The sequence below is a fragment of the Panthera leo genome, chromosome Y (assembly GCF_018350215.1).
Source record: "Panthera leo isolate Ple1 chromosome Y, P.leo_Ple1_pat1.1, whole genome shotgun sequence".
Taxonomy (NCBI): Eukaryota; Metazoa; Chordata; class Mammalia; order Carnivora; family Felidae; genus Panthera; species Panthera leo.
Genome location: NC_056697.1, coordinates 6,606,779 through 6,623,234, shown reverse-complemented (window position 1 = coordinate 6,623,234; position 16,456 = coordinate 6,606,779). Strand labels below are relative to the sequence as shown.

The 16,456-nt window shown below is 50.6% G+C and overlaps 1 protein-coding gene across 5 annotated transcripts in view; it reads right to left on the bottom strand.

Moving 5' to 3' along the window:
* Positions 1 to 16,456, bottom strand: part of TBL1X (transducin beta like 1 X-linked) — a 231,243-nt gene that overhangs the window by 158,811 nt on the left and 55,976 nt on the right. The window contains exon 1 of one of the 5 annotated variants that reach the window (XM_042926657.1): positions 13,665 to 14,686. The exons of the other annotated variants lie outside the window; for them this stretch is intronic. The gene's annotated coding sequence lies outside the window, so the exon portion shown is untranslated. Of the gene's footprint in view, positions 1 to 13,664; positions 14,687 to 16,456 lie in introns of those variants that run through there. 5 annotated transcript variants of the gene reach the window in all.

The following is a 16,456-nucleotide window of genomic DNA, read 5'->3' as shown; positions in this document are numbered from 1 at the left end:
GCCAACCAACCGCGGTGCTGTCGTCCTCCCTCCGTTAGAGCTTCCTGGCTGAAAACCTGCCTTCGTGCCAAACTTCAGCCTGTCCCTGAACTACCCCAGCGACTCTTCCAGGGCATCCTAATCTCTAGAAGCCATGAACACATTAGGTTACGTGACATGGGCAAATGAAGGTTGCCGATGGAATTTGGAAGCACGGAACGAGGGTTAATGACCCAGAAACGGGCTTCACTACATCTGGGGACTTACCTCCCCGGACAAGTGGCACAAAACCAGGACTCAATCGGCACTCATCCTTTGGGTCCAAGCCCTGTCTCCGCAGTCCCTGGGCAAGCAGAGCCCCACAATCCTTTTTCTGTTGGAAATCACTTGTTAATCCCTTTTTGTCTCATCCATGCAGAACCACCTTTAGGACAGACTTAATACAATGCACAGATGCATACGTCCGGCCCAGCTGTTTTTTTAAATTATTTTTTTTAATTAAAAAAAAATTATTTTTAACGTTCATTTATTTTGGAGAGAGACAGACAGTGCCTGAGCAGGGGAGGGGCAGAGAGAGAGGGAGACACAGAATCAATCAGAAGCAGGCTCCAGGCTCTGAGCTGTCAGCACAGAGCCAGACATGGGGCTTGAACTTACGAACCGTGAGATCATGACCTGAGCCCAAGTCGGATGCTCAACTCACTGAGCCACCCAAGGCGCCCCTTAGCTTCTTTCTTTAAGGGGTTTGTGGACTCTAAGGCAGGTAATGAAAATCCCTAATTTCCTAAGTACTCAGCAGGTGACACGTGGGCATTATAACAGAGGTTCAGAAATTTCTTTGCAAAATGATAACAAGTGTTGGTGAGGATACGAAGAAACTGGAATGCTCATCCATCATGGGTGGGAATGTAGAACAGTGCAGCCACTCTGGAAAACCATCTGGCAGTTCCTTGAAAAGTGAAACACAGAATTCACATGGCCAAGCAATCCCACTCTTAGGAATATGCCCAAGAAAAGTGAAAACATAGGTGCATACAAAAGCCTGTATACAAATCTTCAAGGCAGCTTATTTTTAATAGTCAAAAAGGGGAAAGAGCCCACATGCCCATCAAATGACAAGTGGATAAGCAAAATGTGGTCCATGCCTAATAAGAGAGTATCTTCAACAATAAAAAAAAAAAGCACAATACTGACTCATGCTACACCATGGATGAACTCTGAAAAGCACCATACTAAACAAAAGGAATCAGACACAAAATACACATACTGTATGACTCCATTTATTTGAAATGTCCAGAAGAGACAAATCCATAGATACACAAAGATAAGGGGTTGCTAGGTCCTGGCAGGGAGGGGAAGACGGACCGTTGGTGGACACAGGGTGTCTTTTGGGGCCGATAAATGTTCTGAAACTGCACTGTGATAATACCTGCATGACTGTGAATTTACTAAAAATCCCTGAATTGTACATCTCTAGCAGGTGAATGTTGTAAACGATGCCTCAGTAAAGCTGTTTTTCTAAAAAAAAAAAAAAAAAAACCCTAAGATCCTTGAAGCAAAGATTACCTATGATTGTGTGTATAAACACTAAACAAAATGTACTGTTACGCTGTTACTGTATGATCCAAAAACTAGAGAAATTTCCAATTTAAAAAAAAAAAAACGGAAACTTCATTTGCTCTGATAAAAAGGATTTTATACTTTAAATAAGTACATTTCCTCTAGCGTCAAAAGCATAATTGCACAATCTAACTTGGTAAGAGGCATATAGAAGGCCTTTCTAATTCAAATTATGCCTGAACAATAAATTTTATTGAATCGAGTCACATTTATACATAACATAATTTTCAGCTGCTTTGCGATGAAAATCGAAATACATAAAACGCTTCTTGTGGCAGTCACAACAGAACCCAGAAGATGAAACTCACTAGAATATCTGCTTATTAGGAGTCAGGAGTACTAACACCTGAAACCCTAGTTTAAGTGGATTTTAAATTCAATATAAGTGGATTTTAAATTTAATAAGTGGATTACAAAATTCAATTTTCTGTTGTGACACATGACGAAGCTTCAAGAATGACAGTGAAATATATTTTTAAAACTGCCCAGTAGCTAATGAACCTGTTGTAGAGCTTTTCTTCCAGACAAGCGTGAACTTCAGCATTGTTAAAAAGATGTAACTCACCCACTTTAATTTCAGCTTTTTCTGTGGAGTATACTCTCCTTTTTCAGATTGAACCCTCACTATAAAATCAGAATTTTGTAGGATTGTTTGCCCAGGTTCTTGAAAAGAACCTGCCCAGGGGCACCTGGGTGGTTCGGTCGATTGAGTGTCCAACTCTTGGTATCGGCTCAGGTCACGATCTCATGGTTCGTGCGATCGAGCCCCGCGCCGAGCTCTGCACAGAGAGCAGAGCCTGCTTGGGATTCTCTCTCCTTCTCTCTGTTCCTCCCACGCTCGGGCGAGCCCTCTCTTTCTCTCAAAACAAACAAACAAATAAATAAAAGAACATGTTCAGATGTGGTCCGTCGTGGTAGGGTCAATGAGAAGGACAACAAACAGGTGACCCATCTCACTCCCAGGGTGTGTTCTCACTAAAAGAGGAGGAAGAGGCCATCGAGCAGAAGTCCTGGACCCTGATCTTCTGTCCACTTCTTACATGGACCCCCTGGTCCCAGTACACTCAACTCTGGACTGTTAACACCTCTGGTTTATGCACGGTGTTGGTTTCCTATGGCTGTTGTAACAAATTAGCATCAACTTAGCTGCTTCAAGCTACCCAGATTTGTTCTCTGGGTTCTGGAGGCCAGATGTCTGGAGCGGGCCAGAGGGGCAGAGCCTCCTTCTGAGGCTCCAGGGCAGAGTCCGTTTCCTCAGCGTGTCCAGCGCCTGGAGGCCGCCGGCATCCCGTGGCCCGTGGGCCCCCATGCCTCCGGCCTCTGGTCCAGTGCACACCCTCCTCTCTCGCATTCTGACCCTCCTGCTTCTCTCGTCCTCCACGTGGAGGCGTCTCAGTGGCGACTGTGACCCACCCAACCAGAAAACCTCCCCATCTCAAGATCCTGGAGACACGCTCACGGGTTCCAGGACTAGGACTGGACACCTTCCGAGGGCCACTGCTCTGCCTGCCACCACGATCAAGGCCCACCTTAAGAAACGGGAAGAGCACCCAGAGTCGCCGCAGCATGAGAGAAGCACGTGGTGATGGCAGGGGAAAGAGCGGCTGGAGACGGGAGTGCTATTTTTAGGACTCTGACCAGTAGTGAGAACCGCTCTTTGGTAGGGGACTGTGGTCGAGGGGGTGGGCACGTGTGAGCTCTGCCTGGCACACTTCACAGTTCGGGCTGGCCTGGTATCAGGAAGCAGAGGTGGGTGCAAACCCGGCCAGCTCCACCTCCCACGAGCTTGACCTCAGAAGGCACCAAACTCTTACTGACACCTTATTCGTTTATTCCCCACACGCACTGCTCTCCCCCACTCACGGATACATGGACCGGGGCTGGATGGTTTTCCCAAGACCGCACACCCACCCAGCAGGAAGGCCGGCACCTCAATTCTAGAACGCTCCCTCTTCCGTGAACGCCACCGCCATCTTCCTCAAAGCTCAGCTCAGTCCCCAAACACCTCCCGCCCCCTTTGCCCTAAAACGCCCAAACCAGAAATGTCAGATCTCGAAGGCAGGATAAACGCGACCGCAACATTTACAGACCCAGACGGAGGCCTCTCTGAGGACCCCCGGACAAGCAAGGCCAAGGTATGCACCACGTGGGCAGGGGCCCGCCTCATCCCGGACACCACACACCGCATCTCCTCCCTCATCTAAGGGCCCGGCACCCACGTGTCCAGCAGGTCCTTACCCGGTGCCCAGCGACGTCCACACTTTCCCTGCAGCTCTGATCCCTGCAATGGAGCCTCTGGTACTTATCTGCCCCTCCGACCAGATCTGATGGTCTCACGTGCCTCTCCAACCAGACGTGAGGGTCTCACCCGCACCTCCGACCCGATCTGAGGGTCTCACCCGCCCCTCCGACCGGATCTGAGGGTCTCACCCGCCCCTCCGACCGGATCTGAGGGTCTCACCCGCCCCTCCGACCGGATCTGAGGGTCTCACCCGCCCCTCCGACCGGATCTGAGGGTCTCACCCGCCCCTCCGACCGGATCTGAGGGTCTCACCCGCCCCTCCGACCGGATCTGAGGGTCTCACCCGCCCCTCCGACCGGATCTGAGGGTCTCACCCGCCCCTCCGACCGGATCTGAGGGTCTCACCCGCCCCTCCGACCGGATCTGAGGGTCTCACCCGCCCCTCCGACCGGATCTGAGGGTCTCACCCGCCCCTCCGACCGGATCTGAGGGTCTCACCCGCCCCTCCGACCGGATCTGAGGGTCTCACCTGCCCCTCCGACCGGATCTGAGGGTCTCACCTGTCCCTTGACCAGATCTGAAGGTCTCACCTGCCCCTCCGACCAGATCTGAGGGTCTCACCTGCCCCTCTGACCAGATCTGAGGGTCTCACCTGCCCCTCCGACCAGATGTGAGGGTCTCACGTGCCTCTCCGACCAGATGTGAGGGTCTCAAGGGGGAAAACTACGCTCCACAACTCCAGTGCCTGCTGAGCACCTGGCCTACTGTGCTCGCGAAGTGTCTGTGCCATGAATCCGTCACTCTCTGCTTTGTGACCTCCATATGCAACGCTCAACACGGAGAGAGATCCTATACACTCTCCACAAACATCCCGGAACACACGTGTTTCCCAAAACGACCATGTGCCCACACAATTCTTCCTCCACATTGATAGGGGGCTGTGTGTCTGCATCAGAGTCCTTTACCACTGCACCCATCTCGGCTTTTGTACTGGGAAGCTCAGGTCGTGAAGCTGTAAAGGGAACACTCACAACATAATCTACTTATATGCGCAAAAGAAAACTGTTGAAATGTGCCACCCTAAAAATCAGAACATTGTAGACTACATCTTGAAAATATGAAATCCACCCTATTTTGCACCCTTGAGCAGGATGGAAGACGCCCTCGGGTCTTCACTTCACTGTCCCCAACATCACCAACATATATGTGCCAATGCCCAGGAGGTTACAATACCCTGGGCAAGTGTTGGGGATCCATCCTAAAGCCGGATTCCAGGGCACACGTCCCACGGCCTGCGTCGTGTGTACAGTGAGCAGCGTTCTGTGTGTGCACGCACACATGTGATGTATATGTGTCTACACACACACATATGTATACTATCTTATATTTAAAAACTCACAAAATGAGACTCTAAGACATTCGTTAGTCCAGAATGCTTACACTTTGACACTACGTACATTTGGGGCCAGGCCATTCTTTGTGGTGCGGGCTATCCTGTGTCCTATAGGACGGTGGCAACATCCCTGGTCACACCCCGCTACATGCCAGGAACATTCCCCCCCCCCCCCTTCGAGCTATGACAACCAAAACTATCTCCAGACAATGCCACATGCTCCCTGGGGGACACAGCTGCCGCGGGCTGAGAATCGCCAGTCTAAACCACCAAAACGTCCCCAGACGGAACGTGGCCTGACGTTATTTAAGGCATACGGTCCTTGGAACAAGAGCAGTGTGCTTTCCCAGATTATGATGACTCACAGCCAGAATCATCCGTTCTGAGAGGTCTTACGAACGCAATACATTCTGCATCACACTTTTCCGACCTACATTCCATCAAAATGACCAAATGATAAGCTCTCACAAAAAACAATCTGTGTTTTTCCAAGCAAAAAAAAAAAAAAAAAAAAAAAAAAGAAGAAAGAAAAAAGTCCGTATTTTACCAAGGGGATTTTGAAGAGTCTAACAAAAACCGAAATTGCTTCCTTTCATTAGCTTTCCACCGAAGCCCGCAATCAGGGAGAGCGCTCGGGAGGTGGTCCTGCATTAACCCAGATTCCATCTTCCCCACACTTGACCGACATTCTTCTAGGTTACATAAACATTGCCTCTAAATTACTGTTTATTTTCGTCCGGCTTGTGGACAAAGAATCAAATGGAGTGCTGGAAACAGAGTCTACATCAAAGCTCTCATTTTCTCCTTTTCACGGCGACTCCAAAAAGGATTTTCACGCTCGCGTCCGTCTGCCTCTTTCTCCCTCCAGCGATGGCCCAGAACCCGGGGGCAGGGCCCTGGACAACGATTTCTGGGAGCCCAGAGCCGCAGCCCCTTTGACAGGGACTGCGATCAGAAGGGACGGGTCGCTCAGTGACTGCTGGGACGGCCACACCAGGCCGGGCACGGCGAGGGAAGGGGCCGTGGCCGTCCCCTCTGCCCTGCCTTCCGAGAAAGCCGTCTGATCTGTGTGTGCCATCGTCCCGGCCGCTCTGCCCCACGCAGAAGCTCGAAGGAAATGAAAGCGTCCTTCATGCTGCTTTTAGGACCTTAGTGGGGGTTGGGGGGCGGCGCAGTGCTCTTTTTCTCCAAGATTCCACAGGGAACTAGCTGCTGCACGTTGTTCCCAAGTCCAAACCGCGAGGTGTGCAGGTCCTACAGGTGACGGGGATCGCGAGAACAGGTCTGTGCAGGGAGCACAGGGACAGTGGAACTCTAGGTCCCCAGGGAGCCCGCCTGGTACAGGAGGGAGCGAACAACTCCCCTTGCTTTTACTTGCGAAATGCAAGCATTTGAGTGGCTTTTAGATCCTCGGTGGGCTTGGGACCCATGATCTCTGACATCTGTTTCAAAGGTCTCATTTGATGGAGCTGGAGTTGGCAGACTTTTTCTGAAAAGGCTAGATTGGTGCTTTTTCCCCAACCAATTAAAAATGTGAGAACCAGGGGCGCCTGGGTGGCTCTGTCGGTTGAGAGTCCAACCTGAGACTTCGCCTCAGGTCATGATCTCAAGTCCATGGGTTCGAGCCCTGCGTCGGACTCTGTGCTAACAGCTCAGAGCCTGGAGCCTGCTGTGGATTTTGTGTCTCCCTCTCTGCCCCTCCCCGCCTCGTGCTCTGTCTCTGTCTCCCAAAAAATAAAATGAAACGTTAAAAAAAAAAAACCATGAGAACCATCGTCAGCGTGAAGTGTGCACAAAAGCAGGCAGCAAGCCAGGTTTGGCCAGGGGCGGGGGGCTGCTGTTTGAGACCCAGCCCTGGAGGAGCAGAGGCAGGCAGCCGTCACCTCCTGCTGGCACAGCCCGCGGCCCACCTCTGGGCCCGGAGAGAAGACATGATGCTGCCCAGGACGCCATGACAGAAGGCAAGAGAAGAAGGAAGGAAAATCTACACTTGCACATCCGGGAGAAAGAGGTCTTTCTGAGCCTAGAATGCGCTCTTTGTGTCGTCTGTGCTAAGAAACTCAGGCCAGGGGATAACCGGTACCTTCAAGCATGACAAAGGCATGGTATTTTGTATAAAACTGATACTGCTTAGCCTTAAGCTTTGTGTCTTATTTTTTAAGAATTTTTTAAAGTTTATGTATTTATTTTGAAAGACAAACAACATGAGCAGGGGAGAAGCGGGGGAGGGGGGGATATGGGGGGGTGGGGAGGGTGGGTCCCAAGCAGACCACACTGTCAGCACAGGGCCTGATGTGGGGCTCAATCCCATGAACCAAGAGATCATGACCTGAGCCGAAATCAAGAGTTGGACGCTTAACCGACTGAGTCACGCAGGCGCCCCATGCCTTTCTTTTTTATTCCTTACTTTGCATGAATATAAATCAACATTAGTGAGTGTTGTTTCCTTAGGATATTCCTCGTATCACACACACGTAAGTGTCTATATATCAAGTGATCACAAGTGGTCTCAATTGGGCCTCTTTTCATCACGTCTTTGGAGAAACCCTTGTAATTCTCCAGAAGAGCACCAAAAATCCTACACACCAAGCTTAATAAATAGTGAAATACTTAATACTAAAATAGCATAGATAGGATGCTTTGCTAACCATCAGTCACAAAACCTACTTAAGAAGCTGACATTTTCTTTGTATAAATGTAAGCATTACCAACAGATCTTCGGCGGGGGAAGCGGGGGCGGGGGGACTTTAAGAAAAGTAAACAAATGTAGCGAGGAGCCCAGAAATGCAGCAGAAAATAAAATGGATTAGGAGGCGAGTTGGAATGTGACTTTAGAGAACACCTATTCATAGAGTTTGGACTTGGGGATCATGGAAATGTTTTTATATTAAAAAATAGCCTTACTCTCCAAAGATTGGGGGCAGGGAACCACAAGAGGGGAAAAAAAAAGGAAAGACAAAAACCACCACGCAATAGAGATAAAGCCAATTTGGCAGAATGCTAACAACAGATGAACATAGTCATAGTTTCCTGTGTGCCGAAAATGTCTTACCATATAAAGCCGAGAATAAAAAGTGCATAAACCTTGGCCAGGTCCACCGGGCCACTATTTGTCTTCAACAAAATACCAAGTGAAGTCTGTCTTAATACTGAAATGGTAGTTCAAATGTATCTTGTTAGAACAAAAAGCACTGAGTTTGTGTCTGTGTCGAGCTCGACACTGACGGTTAAGCACACGCTCCCACGAGTTGTGTCTGGATCCTCCCCGTCGAGGGCTGCACAGGCATGACCGCCCCCCTCCCCCCTGCAGACCCAGGAAGGCCGGACACTGTGCAGTCGAGCTCCAGACAGTCAGAGTGAAAAACACGGGGCCAGAATTTCCGTGGACACGAGACCATCCCAAAGCTGTGTAGCCAGGCCACCTCTCCAGAAGGCTTCACAGATCCCATGGGGCAGCAATGGTCGTTATTTCCTGGGCTCTCAACTGAGCAAGTACCTTATGATTAGCAGGAATTAGGACCATTTAAAAATAACTCACAACAGAGATGCCTGGGTAGCTCAGTCGGTGAGGCGTCTGACCCTAGATTTCACCTCAGGTCATGATCTCATGGTTCGTGAGTTCGACCCCCACTTCAAGCTCCAGGCTGACAGCATGGAACCTGCTTGGGACTTTGATACTCTCTCTCCCCCTCTCCCAGAATAAATAACTTAAAAGAAAAATAACTCACAACAGACTTTACATGCATTTCTTCTGCTCAGTGGTAGTAATGGCTTGAGTAACATGGTGAACACTTTTCTCAGTCCTTCTCAGGCTCTAAGCCCAGGGGTGGGGGAGAAGGCTGGTTTGGGTTTTTGTTGTTGTCTTTAAGAACAGGAGATTACAGGCGCGCCTGGGTGGCTCACTCGATTAAGCGTCTGGCTTCAGCTCAGGTCACGATCTTACGGTTCGTGAGTTCGAGCCCCGCATCGGGCTCTGTGCTGACAGCTCAGAGCCTGGAGCCTGCTTCAGATTCTGTGTCTCCCTTTCTCTCTGCCCCTCCCTCGCTCATGCTCTCTCTCTAAAAAAGTAACAAACATTAAAAAAAATTTTTTTTAGAAGAATAAGAGATCACAGGGCGGCTGGGTGGCTGAGTGAGTTAAACGTCAATTTCAGCTCAGGTCGTGATCTCGCAGCTCCGTGAGTTCGCCTGGAGCCTGCTTCTGATTCTGTGTCTCCCTCTCTCTGCTCCTCCCCAGCTCTCACTCTCTAAATAGATAAATAGGTGGATACATACATACATACGTAAATGTTTAAAGAAAAATGGGAAAAAATACAGAGGGGCACAGGCAGTTCTTTCACTCACAAATGTCACATTTTCCCCGGAATGTGATATTTGCAGTGTCTGCTAACTCCAAAGGAGCTTATAGCTCACTGCTCTGGGCCCTTCAAAACCTGTAAACAAACATCCAGTAAACAAACAGCAAACGCCTGGTGACGGCAATTCCTAGTGGGAGGACTGCCATGCCGCGGGGACCGAACCCCTGCTGTCCTTGGTGTCCGGTCTGGCCCAGAGGTGGGCACACGACTGCAGTTCAACCAGCTGGATACGCACACCTATCACACGAGCGCGCGCACACACACACTTTGCATCCTGACGTAGTGACACAGGAACACTGACGTAGGGGAAGCTTCCTCCACGTTCTTGGTTACACCAGTTTGACGGGATCCAGGCACTGCTGCCCCAGGGAACGCTGCTGTGTTACCTGCTTCCTGCTTCTCAGTCCCGTACAGCTGCCTGGTTTCCTCCCGCTCCCTCACGTCATCAGTTCCGACAGACTCTGTCAGCTCGACTTGGCCAGGAGCGGTCTCTGTCGTTTGAAACCAAGAGCCCGAACGGACCGTCACGCGCCCCACGAGGGGATGTACGTGTCTCCCCGAACCCCAACGTGTCCGAGATGCGTATGTATGCCGCTTTACCGACAGCTTGGTTTTGATTTAGAACCAAGCTGTTGACAATGTACGTACGTGCACACACACCCATACCTGCCTATGACTACGTGTAAAACAGCCGGAAAAAATGCACGACTGTCAACAGCGGTTAACCTGTAAGTGGGGTTAGGAGGGAGAAAGAGGTTTTTACCTCTTCCTCATACCATTCGGTACCCTCTCTAAAAGTTTTACAATTTTAACTAAACAGCATGTACCGTAATAAAAATAAATGCGTACAAACCTAAAAGGAAGGCCAAACCCAGAGAATAAATGCTCACCCATGAGAAATGCTTAATCTCCTTTTGAATCTTTCTGCCTTCTTCTAAGACAATGCCCTCTGACAATATTCCCCTTAAGCCCATCTCCATCTGCGGGCTGAATTCACTGCCATCTTCAAAGAGCAAGGCAGAAATCGTGTTCTCTCACCAGAGAAAAAGAACGGAATTGCCAAACCTAGTCCTGGTAACTCAAGCCCAACACACTGACTTTCCCACATCAGGTGCCTGACACTTCAAGGATCAAAAAATTTACGAACGGATCGGTTGCACCATAATGGCCTTACGATCATTTGTTTCCACAATATTGAATTAGCACAGTTAATTATAGATAAATTCCACCCAACCCATTTTTGCTTTTTTGTTTGGTTTTGCTTTGTTCTTACGTTGCCCGATTCCCAAGCTCCGTGATGCTGGTGAGGGAGGTTCGCTTTGTCACGTACGCTTTACAGCAAAAAAGCACATTCTGCCTTTATTTCTGACTAGAAAGAAAAGCAAAATTAGGAACTGGGAAAAGACTAAGGCCACACTCACACTTAATTAAATTGGTAGAAAAAGCATTTTGGGGGACGCCTGGGTGGCTCAGTCCATCAAGCATCTGACTGTGGCTCAGGTTAGGATCTCATGGTTTGTGAGTTTGGGCCCCGTGTCGGGCTCTGTGCTGACAGCTCGGAGCCTGGAGCCTGCCTCGGCTTCTGTGTCTCCGTCTCTCTGCCCCTCCCCTGCTCCTACTCTGTCTCTCTCTCAAAAAAAAAAAAAAAAAAAGAATATTAGAAAAGAAAGAGCATTTTTACATCCTTTAAACAACGAGAAGGATACGCAAAAATATTTAACAGCAACATTCCCTGGGGCTGGTCACTAAAGGAGAGGCTTTTCCAAAGAACACCCCACGTGGGAGTGAGTGAACGACCATCTTCTCTCCCGACTTCATCCCGAGTAAAAACTCATGGGACACAACCAGCCCGCCCAGCCCCCGCTGCATGAGACTTGCTTGTGATTAGCTCAGCCTGCTGTCAACTTCTAAAACATGGGGCAGCTTCTAAATCAGCACATATTTGAGGTGAACACAAATCACCCTTGGTGTCCCCTGCCTCAGCGGCTCCCACCTTCTCGGCATGAGTCCAGTTCAACCGCCACGGGGAGGAGGTGAGTTCTATAAGGAGGAGAGCACAGCAGAGAGGCTTCGACCTCAGGAAGGAGCCACGGCCTCCTGGATTTCTCTCTGGCTCGCCTAGGTGTGGCCAGCACAAAGAACACATTCCGTCACGGCCCGAGGGCCTCAGGAAGCCCGGCTCCCACGGTGATCGCGGATGGTGATCGCGGATGGTGCCCGCGGACGGTGCCGACCAGGGTCCAGCACGCCTGACTCCCGGGACTCAGTTACCCCCCAGGGTACTATTTCTGGTAGCTTGCAGGCCAGGCCTGATTCTTTGTCTGGGTCACACAGCTAGTGCGCGAGGCCCTCGAGACCCCGCCCCCTCCCAGGCACGTAGGAGGCGCTCAGCAAGTATCTGCCGGGACAGTGGACGGTGACGATGATGATGGGCTCCCAGGATCTCTGCCCACAGCGTGGAAAATCCCAAGACTTCTCGTCGGATACCCTTCCTGGGCCGAGTTCCTGACCTGTAAATACCAGCTGCGGTCCATGTACAAACCCTGTGGACATTCTGTTCCGCTGGCAGCCAGGGATGTCTTCTAAGACCCTAGCCAGAGCCAGACCCTGTCCCCTGGCACCCCCCTCGGCCCACTGCGTTGGCCCAGTTGTGTCCTCTCAGCCCGTAGTCTGCAAGGATTACTGGAATTAACAGGGCCATGCCCTTCCCACGATCTGGAGAAACAAGGGGAGGGACAGGAGATTCACCAGCCTGGTCTTCCCCGCTTGCCTGAACAGATGCCGCATGCCAGGATGACATGATGTGACACGGCCCTGTGGCCACCACACAAAGGACAGCTTGGGGGGCGGGGTATCTAAACAACACAGAAGCTCTGTAACAAACCGCTTTGGGCATATTACAAGAGACGGACGAAGCAGAGCCATGAGGGTGGGAGACGGAGGCTTCCGGGGAAGGTGATACCTGAGCCAAGTTTTAAAGGATAAGCAGAAGTTAGTTACAAGGAGAAAAGGGAGTGGGGACCATCACGTGTCTAAAGACGCTAACTGGGGCGCCTGGGTGGCTCCATCAGCTGAGCGTCCGACTTCAGCTCAGATCGTGATCTCACAGTTCCTAGGTTCGAGCCCCACGTCAGAGCAGAGCCTGCTTCGGATTCTCTGTCTCCCTCTCTACCCCTCCCCAACTCGCGCCTGCGCTCTCAAAAACAAACGTAAAAACAAAATAGTAAAGAAATTAACCTTGGGTAGCCCAGGTGGCTCAGTCAGTTAAGCAGCTGACTTCGGCTCAGGTAATGATCTCGGCTTGTGGGTTTGAGCCCCGCGTCGGGCTCTGTGCTGACAGCTCAGAGCCTGGAGCCTGCCTCCGATTCTGTGTCTCCCTCTCTGCCCCTCCCTGGCTTGCGTGCTGCCTGCCCCCCCCCCCTCAAAAATAAATTAAAAAATAAAAATAAAATAAAAAAAGAAACTAACCTTTACCAAGCGCTCATGCGCCAAAATCTCCACCTATGTCACCTCACTGAATTCATACGCCAGCCTCATAAGGTAAATGCTGTCCAACACCCCCTCCTGATTTGGAAACCAAGGTTAAGCTGATAAGTGCCACGGCTACGCCATGGAGGGGTCTCCTTCCTCCCTGACCCCAGTCACTCTCAGACCAACGCCATCCCCGTTATACCCACGACCTTCACGGATCCGCCATATTGCCGTGAAGGTCACAAGGAGGTCCCCGTGCGTGGGAGCAAACACACACGTGTCCAGACGTTCCTCTTCATCCCCAAACACAACCTACCCTTGTCCTCGCTGCAGCCACTGAAAGACATACCGCGGGAGAGAACTCAAGATGGTCATTTGACTCTCAGACTCTCTCATCCCCGTGAGCCTCACCTGCCAGTCCTCGAGCCTCCTGGTCTCTGAGCACCGGGTTCCCCTGCAGCTTCTGCACAAACAGACATCCATCCCCTCCACCGTCCCGGCCCTCCCCCCGGGCCAAGGGGAGGCGCCGTGGCCCTGCTTCTCCGCAGCAGGTGCACACACAGCTTGCACCCCACCAGGCAACTCTCCCCCGCCATCTTTACCTGCTACGGGCCAATCACACAGGCCTCAGCTCCACTGGCGGATCACAAAGACACTCTGGGCTCCGGACACGCCACACCCTTCAAACAACAACAAATGCAAAATCAAATGCCATCCCGGAAACTGATACGTAAGACGGAACTGGAGCCTCCCATCAACCCTTTGCCACAAGAAGAGGAGGCTCAAGCAGGCTGAAATGATCCCAACTGGGAGAGCAGCGTGAATGCCATGCCGACCTCTGAGGGAGCGAGACACAGGAAACCAGACAGATTCAATCTAGTGTCCAGGCTCCATAAATCATTACGTTTCAACTATCAACGGAACCTCCAGACATCAAACACAGCACAAATATCCCAAGCTGTTAACACCTGACAAACTCCTGGAGTCAGCGTCCTGTCCCCTCCATGCCAAGGACCCTGAACTCAGATGCACTCTGACCCCCTCATGGCCTGCCCGCGGTCACAGAGAAGCCCTTTCCTTCCAAAGCCTTCAAGGCCGAAAAGTGCCACCAGGCCACCCGCTTCTCCTACGACAGGCCTCACAAACCCCCACGTGCCTTTGCAGATTCCCATCAACTAGAAGTAAGTACACACCCAGGTTCACATGGCCTATTCAGAGTGGCCAAAAGGTGGAAACCGTCCAAGCGTCTATCGATGGAGGAACGGACAAACGGCATACATCCGCATGGAATGTCACTTATCCCTAACTAGGAAAGAAATTCTGACACGTGCTCCAACACAGAATGACCCTCGAGGACCTTACGCCAAGTGAGATAAGCACGTCACAGAAAGACAAACACCGGATGATCCCACTCATTTGAGGCGCCCGCAGGAGTCAGATTCAGAGACAGACAGCACAGGTTGTAGGGCTGGGGGAGGGGAGGACGCAGACCACTTTCAGTTGGGGAAGACGAGAAAGTCCTGGAGATGGATGGTGCTAATGGTCGCACAACAGTGGGAATGTACTTAAAGTCACTGAACTCTACATTTGAAAATGGTTCAGACGGTAAATATTAGGTTATATCTATTTTACCACAATAAAAAAAGTAAAATTTAAAATTCAGTTGTTCCATCCCACAAGCCCACCCATTTCAAGTGTTTACTGGCCACACCTGAATGGCCACCATATTGGACAGCAAAGAATGTTTCTATCCCTGCAGAAAGTTCTACTGGGCGGCATTGGTCTGGTAGCCGTTCGCTGAGTTCCCCTTGGTGAACGCACTGGGCCAGAGGTACAACTGGAAGCTGCCTTCCCTATCTTTAACTGGACTATTCTGCTATCTGGCCCTCATTCATCCAGCAAGTATTACCAAACGTCACTCCTCTTTGTGCTAGCCACTTGCTTCAACCGCTCCCGAATAAAAATTAGCAAGACATTCTTAGTAGCTGAACGCACCACAGGATGGTGGAGGAGTCCACGCTTTAAAAGGTAAATCACAGCAGGGACACCTGGGAAGCTCAGTCAGTTAAGCCTCCTACTTCAGCTCAGGTCATGATCTCACGGTTTGTGAGTTCGAGCCCCAGGTCGGGCTCTGCGCTGACAGCTCAGAGCCCGGAGCCTGCTTTGGATTCTGTGTCTCCCCCTCTCTCGGCCCCTCCCCTGCTCGCACTCTGTCTCTCTGTCTCAAAATTAAATTAAACGTTAAAAAATGTTAAAATAAATAAATAAAAGATAAATCACTACATAACGTAACACATGGCATTTTTACCCCACAGAAACCAAATGCTAATGGTCTTTGCATTTTGTTCTTCACAGCACCCATTCTAGAATGTTCTACCCTGCTCAAGGGTTGACCCCCCCAAGCCTGGTGCAGATCCCTTGTAAAGAGTCTCCACTTTCCTCTTCCCCACCCACTAGCTAATTTTCTACACCCATTTTCCTTCCCAATTCTTTTCTCCTCAAAGAAACAATCAGCCTTTTTACCTTCCCAGATGTTAATCGACATTCTGTCCTGATCCCACCCTCTCTCCAGCCTGTTCCAGACCCTACTTCACCTGCCCCCTCTTCATGTCTGGTCTCTCCTTACCCAGGATTCCAAAAGGGTCCTCATTCTGCCAACAGGCTCAACTTCCTCTTACTGTGGGGAGAAAAGGGGTTCTGTAATGTTGTCTTCTCCTTTCCAATCCACTGGGGCTTAGGAAACTACTTCAAGTGAAGGGCCACATAACGAATATTGTAGGCTTTGCAAATCACACCAGTCTGTGTCCCGTGTTGCCCTTTATCTATCTTTCACAACTCTTTAAAAATGTAAAAACCACTCTTAGCTCGCAGAGGGTGGGGTGTCACACAAAAACACCACGGGCTTGATCTCACAGTGTGCCAGCCCCGATCTATGTGTTACTCTCAGACCATTCTTTCTTCCGTACAATTTCTGATGTGGTCTGCCCCATCCAAAAACAAAAACAAAACAAGCTTAGTGGTCTCCCCTCTTCTCACTGAACAGGTTCCATCCTCCAAGGGCGGGCCTCCAAGACCTCAACTCACCCACGCACATCCCAACTGTCCGTTCGCCTTCAAACATTTCCGCCCACCACCCGAAACAGCCTACTGTGTGCTGTCTGTGCCGCCGCGTTCGTGCCTACGCATCACGTGGGAAAGCTCTTGGCCCGCACACGACGGCTCCAAGCATGCAGGCCACCTCCCTCGTTGACCACCGCCTTCCCAAAACTCTTCGTCTCTAGTTAAAGCGACCTTTCTGTGCTCCAAGCTTCCCTCACACACCGCGGGATCTCCCGGCGACTAGTTATTCCTGATACGCCATAGATTCACAAGCAAAATTGAAGACGTACCCTCA